Source organism: Rhipicephalus microplus, chromosome 5 (genome assembly GCF_043290135.1).
Source record: "Rhipicephalus microplus isolate Deutch F79 chromosome 5, USDA_Rmic, whole genome shotgun sequence".
NCBI classification, from domain to species: Eukaryota; Metazoa; Arthropoda; class Arachnida; order Ixodida; family Ixodidae; genus Rhipicephalus; species Rhipicephalus microplus.
In genome coordinates, this window is record NC_134704.1 from 10,288,853 (window position 1) to 10,295,233 (window position 6,381).

The window sequence follows — 6,381 nt, forward strand, 5'->3', positions numbered from 1 at the left end:
AGAGCTTCAACATGAAAAGTGGAGAGTGGCGATAAGCAGTTATACTTACACTGACGTAATGCAAGTCAATCGTCTTAGGTGGTCCAATAACTTATCTTAAGGCACAGCGGTTAGGAATGAATACCATGCGCAGATTTTGGCAATCATTTTTTAAAGACGATAGTCTTTCTTGGGGACCTTCGACGCAAAAATTTGGGTCTCTCTGTCTGTACATTTGTCTGTTTGTCCACCCTTAACGGTACCGGGTACTCTAAACGGCACCAGCCGATACCCCAAACGGCCGACCCCATCAGCAGCACCCACCAATGTTGCTCAAAATTCACCGTTCATACTTGTGCGATTATCGATTAAAAAGCAATTATCGCGCATATCTGAGGCACCATAACAAGTATATGATCTGCATGTGCGTCTTTTACTACAAAAGGCATACATAAGTAATTATAAGGACCGTAGCGTTTATCACGCTGGGCTGACCATGCAACGCTTGCACGAAAAGGGAAGTGTTTCCAACGCTTTGCTAAGACGACACGGTGGTGGCACCTACCCATCGCCTTGCGTTCTACACCTTATCCCCTCTGAGACGCCCGTCTCGAACGCGCAACGTTTTCCACGAAAGCTGCCAGATGGCACTCATGTCTCACGTGTGACGTGACTTGATGCGTTCATTCGCCTCCGCTTCACGCTAGAGGCACTCTAACGCGGTGCCTCCGGAATACCATTTCTGGCTCAGAACATCAAATAAATGTTTTGTTCACTCTCTCTACATGCAAGACTGTCGTCTTTCGACGACGATGGCAGATTAACAAGCAGATACGGGGCCAAATTTTTTCTCGTTTCTTCAGCACATTTTTTTGCTCTAGCTGGATGCGGATCTTATTGCCCGCACAGGAATCGCACCGCCAGACAGACGCAAAATGAAGTGAACATAACGAGCACTACTACATTCGTAATGTCTACGATAACGCGCAATGGAAACATTCTACACGTGAGATACTCACAAGTACACTTGAGAATACTTATGCGCGCCCACGAGTCAGTATTTTTTTAATTGAACATGGCGAACTGTTTTGTCATATGTGATAGAAGCCTTAAGTACGTATTTTACGCCGCGGCCTTATTCCATGTAATTTTTAATAATAAAAGAAGGTCGTGATTATGTTTACGACTTCCGTCACACAAATGTTGCGCACTATGGATCGTCGCCAAGACAACAATCTGCTTATTGTGTCGGCCAATGAAAGGTTTCGAAATGTTCATCAATAAACAAAAAAAAAACAACTGAAGAACCTTTTCAATGAACGAATCTACGATTCATCTTTTCACACTGGGATTGCTATGGACATTAAAAGGGCCACTCACCAGGCTCCTTATGAAATTTTAATTAGACCATAGAATTTTTGGGTACCTGATGAGGAGCATGTTGCCACAAAAATTTTTTGAATCGGTTCATCACAAACTAAGAAAACTGTTCCTTTCTTTTTTCTTTTTTTGAAGCGGTGCGAAACGAGGATGAAATGAGCAACGCCGATGAAGTACAGTCGGCGTTGAGGTGAGGCGAGCTCGGAACCCTTGCCGCTCCTCCGCCTAGCCTTCACAAGCCAAACCTCTTCTCTTCCCTCTCCGGCATCCGGCCAAGAGGTCACGTGCGCATGATGTACCAACACCGCCTAGACTATTGTCAATAGCCTAGGTGGTGTTGGATGTACCCGAACAAGGTGGTGTTGAACAAGCCCAACCCCTGTGCACGCAAGTGGCTTTTTTTTTTTTTTTTTTGACCAGCGTTGTTTTTAGGTTTACTGCTTGTTTCTGCGGGATGGTTTGCAAACGCTGGCTTAGACGCGGTAGAATAGTTGATCACAATGAGTGCGCGAACGCGTAGAAGCGTTCCACGGCTGCCGCCTGCTCGATGCGCTGACCGCGGAATCGCGGTGACACAAACGCATGCGAAACGCCGGCACATTAGCCCCGCATCTTGTTGCGATTCACGGGGAAAAATGAAAAAAAAAGAACGCTCACATTCCCTTATTGCATCTCATTATTTATCTAAAAAGTTATTAATCGCTTCAAGCAACAAATGCATAAACTACGCATGTTGTGTTAAATCATTTTCATCATGTCACGTGCCACTGTTGGCAACGTCGGGGCATCGTCGCCTACATAGACGACCAACGTCACTGCATTGCCGTGTACGTAAGGCCATTCATACGCGCACGTCATGCCCCCACTCTCTGGGCGCGCGCCCGCGAGAGGAAGGGGGAGCAGCGTTCATCTTGAAATTTGACCCCTTTTCGCGGCGCGGAGCGTTGCGAATTTTGGCAGACGTGATCATAAGCACATCATCTACGCATTGCGTTTGCTAGAGCAAAATTGTCAAACCTGGTGAGTGGCCCTTTAAGGCCGATAGGCAACCGACAAGCAGCAACTGCCACCGATATTGCCAGAGGAAGCTACGTGGTTGCTGCTGCAGTTTATTAGTGCAGAGGCGCTCAACTACTTTTTCGGCGCCGGCTATTTCTTTATTTCCTAATCATCTCGCTACACTCGAAAAATACTGACCTGTTCAAATAATGGTTTTAAGTGAGGTATTTGTCATCGTAAAAATATTGACGACATAGTTCAGAGACGCAGGGAAAGAGATGAAAAGGAAGGCCGGAAGGTAAGATATTATCATCCTGTTTGCTACATTGCACTGGGGTGGGGAAATTGTGTTCAGAAAAAGTGTGTACAAAGAGCGAGAGAACAAAATAAGGCACAACTGCACAGGGAAAAACAGTACACACGCAAGAAGGGTGTTTTGATTATCATATAGGCATGCTCAAGGGGTAGTGCGTGTGCGGTGAAGGCAGTCACCCCCACACCTTCAGTCACCTAAGAGGGGCGAAGGGCAATATCTGCCCCACAATTTGATTTTGTACGGGCGAGCGTTACGACAAACCTCCCCCCCCCCCCCCTTTCGATGGGAAACTTTGAGCACGCCTGTACTGATTACAAGACATTCAGAAAGGCCTGTTCATTGCAAGAAACGCAGTAGTGCTTGCAGAGCCGTCTTATACACGGCATTGTGTCGTGTCGTAGCGTAGAATTTACTTTTGCAACGAGGCGACAAAGAAACATTTGATTTTTTTTTTTTGCGGCTGCTCACAGTACAGTGCTGAACGATTATGTCCGTGCAATGCGCCCAACAAATTTGATGACAGTTAAAATTTGCGATGATGTTCACTCCTAATGAGCGAAAAAAAAAATGAGCGCCAAGAGCACAGTCTGCAGATACGCAGATATGCTTTCTCTACCTTTTAGTACGACGACAAATTGCGAAAACTGTTGGTTTGGCTTCCAGAGGTTGTTAAATTTATTTTTTGCTTACTTCCCCTGCTTTGGTAGACAACATTAGGCAAATTCAATGCTATAAATTATCTCGAAAGAGCCGGCATATGAACTTCACTGCTCAGCGTAAGGTAATTAAGGAAAGTCTTACCTGTCGAACCACGTGGTAGTAAAATAAAACGTCGGTGTTCTGAGACGCACTATCGAGGAGACACTGCGCCTATGGTGGATCATGAAGCAGTTGCAGGCGCTCCGAACTGGTTCTCGAATCAGCGCATTATAACGCGGAGTCACGGTTTAAGATGTACACACCTTATGTCGGGGAGCTTCTCGGCTCGACTGCGCGATCTAGAAGCATCGGTACGGTAGCGGTGGCGATTATCTATTGGTGATACGACGAAACTTCGAGACAGAAAAAGTTGTATCTCCAGTTGCTATGGCAGCCAGCGCTTCGCGGGTAACCAGAAATTATTGAGCCACGCGGTGTCAGCAGGTCAGTGACGTACAGTTCAAGGCCCCTGTATCATGCGCGTCCGACAGCAAGTCAGACCAGACAAATCACGTGCATCGATGGGGTTGTCATAGTGACGCGAGATAAGATCGTTTCCGTGTTTCGTTGTGTCTCCAACAGATGGACGCTGCCGTCAACGTATCGATGGTTTCTCACCGTTGTTACGCTATCTAGCCCACCGCATCTATTCTCACCTGAAGGCAGGATATTTTAAACCATGAAAGGAAGGTACGAAATAAAGAGTACCACATCGTATGCCCCAATTATCAACATGTTACTTCTCCTGCAGCCTCAGCGTTTTTTTTTTATTTTTAACTGTTCATGTTAACGAAGGAAAAGAGCCCCGCCGCGATGGTCTAGTGGCTAGGGTACTCGGCTGCTGACCAGCAGGTCACGAGATCGAATCCCGGCTGCGGCGGCTGCATTTCCGATGGAGGCGGAAATGTTGTAGGCCCGTGTGCTCAGATTTGGTGCACGTTAAGGAACCCCAGGTGGTCGAAATTTCCGGCGTCTCACATAATCATATAGTGGTTTTGGGACGTTAAACTTCACATATCAATTAATCAACGATGGAAAAAAATGCCGCCATATCCACGAAGTGAATGATGATGAGTGGGCGAAGCTCCGGAGGTAAACCTGGTAAACCATGAATCCTCCGTACATTTTGCCCACTCGATTTTATTGCAACGCTCCCCCTAGCGTACGTCGCCGCACTATATCGAACGATGACACGCGCCATACGTGGCATCATTCCTATTTTATAACACCTCGCATCTTTCATAATCAACTACACGTACCGCCGTCTAGTTTATAACATCTTGCATCTTTTGGACGGACGGACGGACGGACGGACGGACGGACGGATGGACGGATGGATATGGCTGTACCCTTTAGATCGGGCGGTGGCTAGCGTAATACTTAGAACTGAACGAGAGGTAGCTACATACAGGGGACGCACAGCCCACGACTTAAGGAGCTTCGCTCCTAAAAAAAAAGCTGCATCCACTAAACGCGAGTTTTCTATAGGTGACGAGCATGCGTTTGCTACTGATCTGCTGTCGTTTTGTTGCGTACGATTCTTTCATATTTTTTACAGCGAGTAATGCGTCCAAGAAAGAGGTACAACATTTATCGCGTTCAGATGAAGTCCTTCGCGATCACACATGCTCACGATTTCAATCGCAGCCAAATACGCGCAAACGGCGCTCATTCGTGACAAGCACTCGCTGATTTAGGCCCGTATTTTGCAACTTAAGTTTACGATTTTTATTGCTCTTTTCTTATCACCCCGTGCACCGACATACCACTCCCAGTGGTCTCGGCTGATGGAAGCGGCCGCCGAAATGCGAACTGTCCACGTCTAACGTCCAAAAACCAAGATATAACTAAGAATGACGCAGTAGCGAATCGCCTCGCGAATTTCGACCACCTGGGACTTTTTAGCGTGCACTTTAATCTTGGCACGCGGGTTTCAAAAGTGTTTCACCTCCATCGAAAAGGAACGTGGGAATAAGCGCTATCTGAAGCACTTTTCAGTCCGCAACAAGCTGAAATATACCTCAAGAGGACCAGTGCGCATCCGCAGGAGAGCAAGAACTCGTGTAGCCATGTTTTGGCTGGCTCGCTTTCCACCCAGAAAGTTGTTTCCTCAGCCGGCACTGAAGTTGAAACTCAATACGAGCCTGTTCGGAATTGAAACCTCAGCCGCGCCACACACGTTCCCACGAGTCCGACTGCAAACTCGGGTTACCTTCCCTTCTCTGTTCGAGCGCATGCAGCGCCGTACACCGTGACGCGAGCAGTTTAGCGCGTCTTATATCAGCCGCTAAACGCCGCGAGACACGACACCAACGCTTTGTCTCATCTGTTCCATGCAGTCCGGCTGCCCCTTGGAATAGGTGTGCAACAAAAAACAAAGAAAACCACCAAGATTCGTGATTTACGTATACTTAGAAGTGTCGCAGCTTGGGCTAGTTGGTATGGCATGACGATAGTTATAGCGCGAGAACAGAACGCCGACGCAGAAACAAGAAGGACACGAGTGCTCGTGTCCTTCGTGTCTTTCTTGTCTACGCGTCGTCGTTCTGTTCTCGAGCTCTAACTATCGTTACGTATACTGTTACTGCTGAGAGTGCTTGACTGGGATCAACTACATAACTGAATGCGTTACTCGCGTAGGCGTGCGTAAGCTTCCCCTTCAGGTGGGGATAAGGCTCGTCGCAGTGCCACTCGCCCCCTATTAAGACAATGCATGGGGCAGACTAGGAGAAGGGGGAAGGGGGGTATGGCCGTCCTCCGACCTCCCCCCTGCGATACTCGCAACCAGAGGTCTCTGGTTGGGTGTGAACTATAGCTTGTAAATGACGCTTCCAACGCGAGCTTTCACAGTGCTGCACAGATTTAGTAGGGCGTTAGTACAGACGTGGTCGAAGTTCGTTCTTGCGTTGTGATAGCATCACGGACTTGGGCAGATACGTCCCGCAGCAGGTGCCATTCGCAGCCCGCGTAAGGTACGGATGTTTGTATCGCTGCCTGCTTGTGTCGAA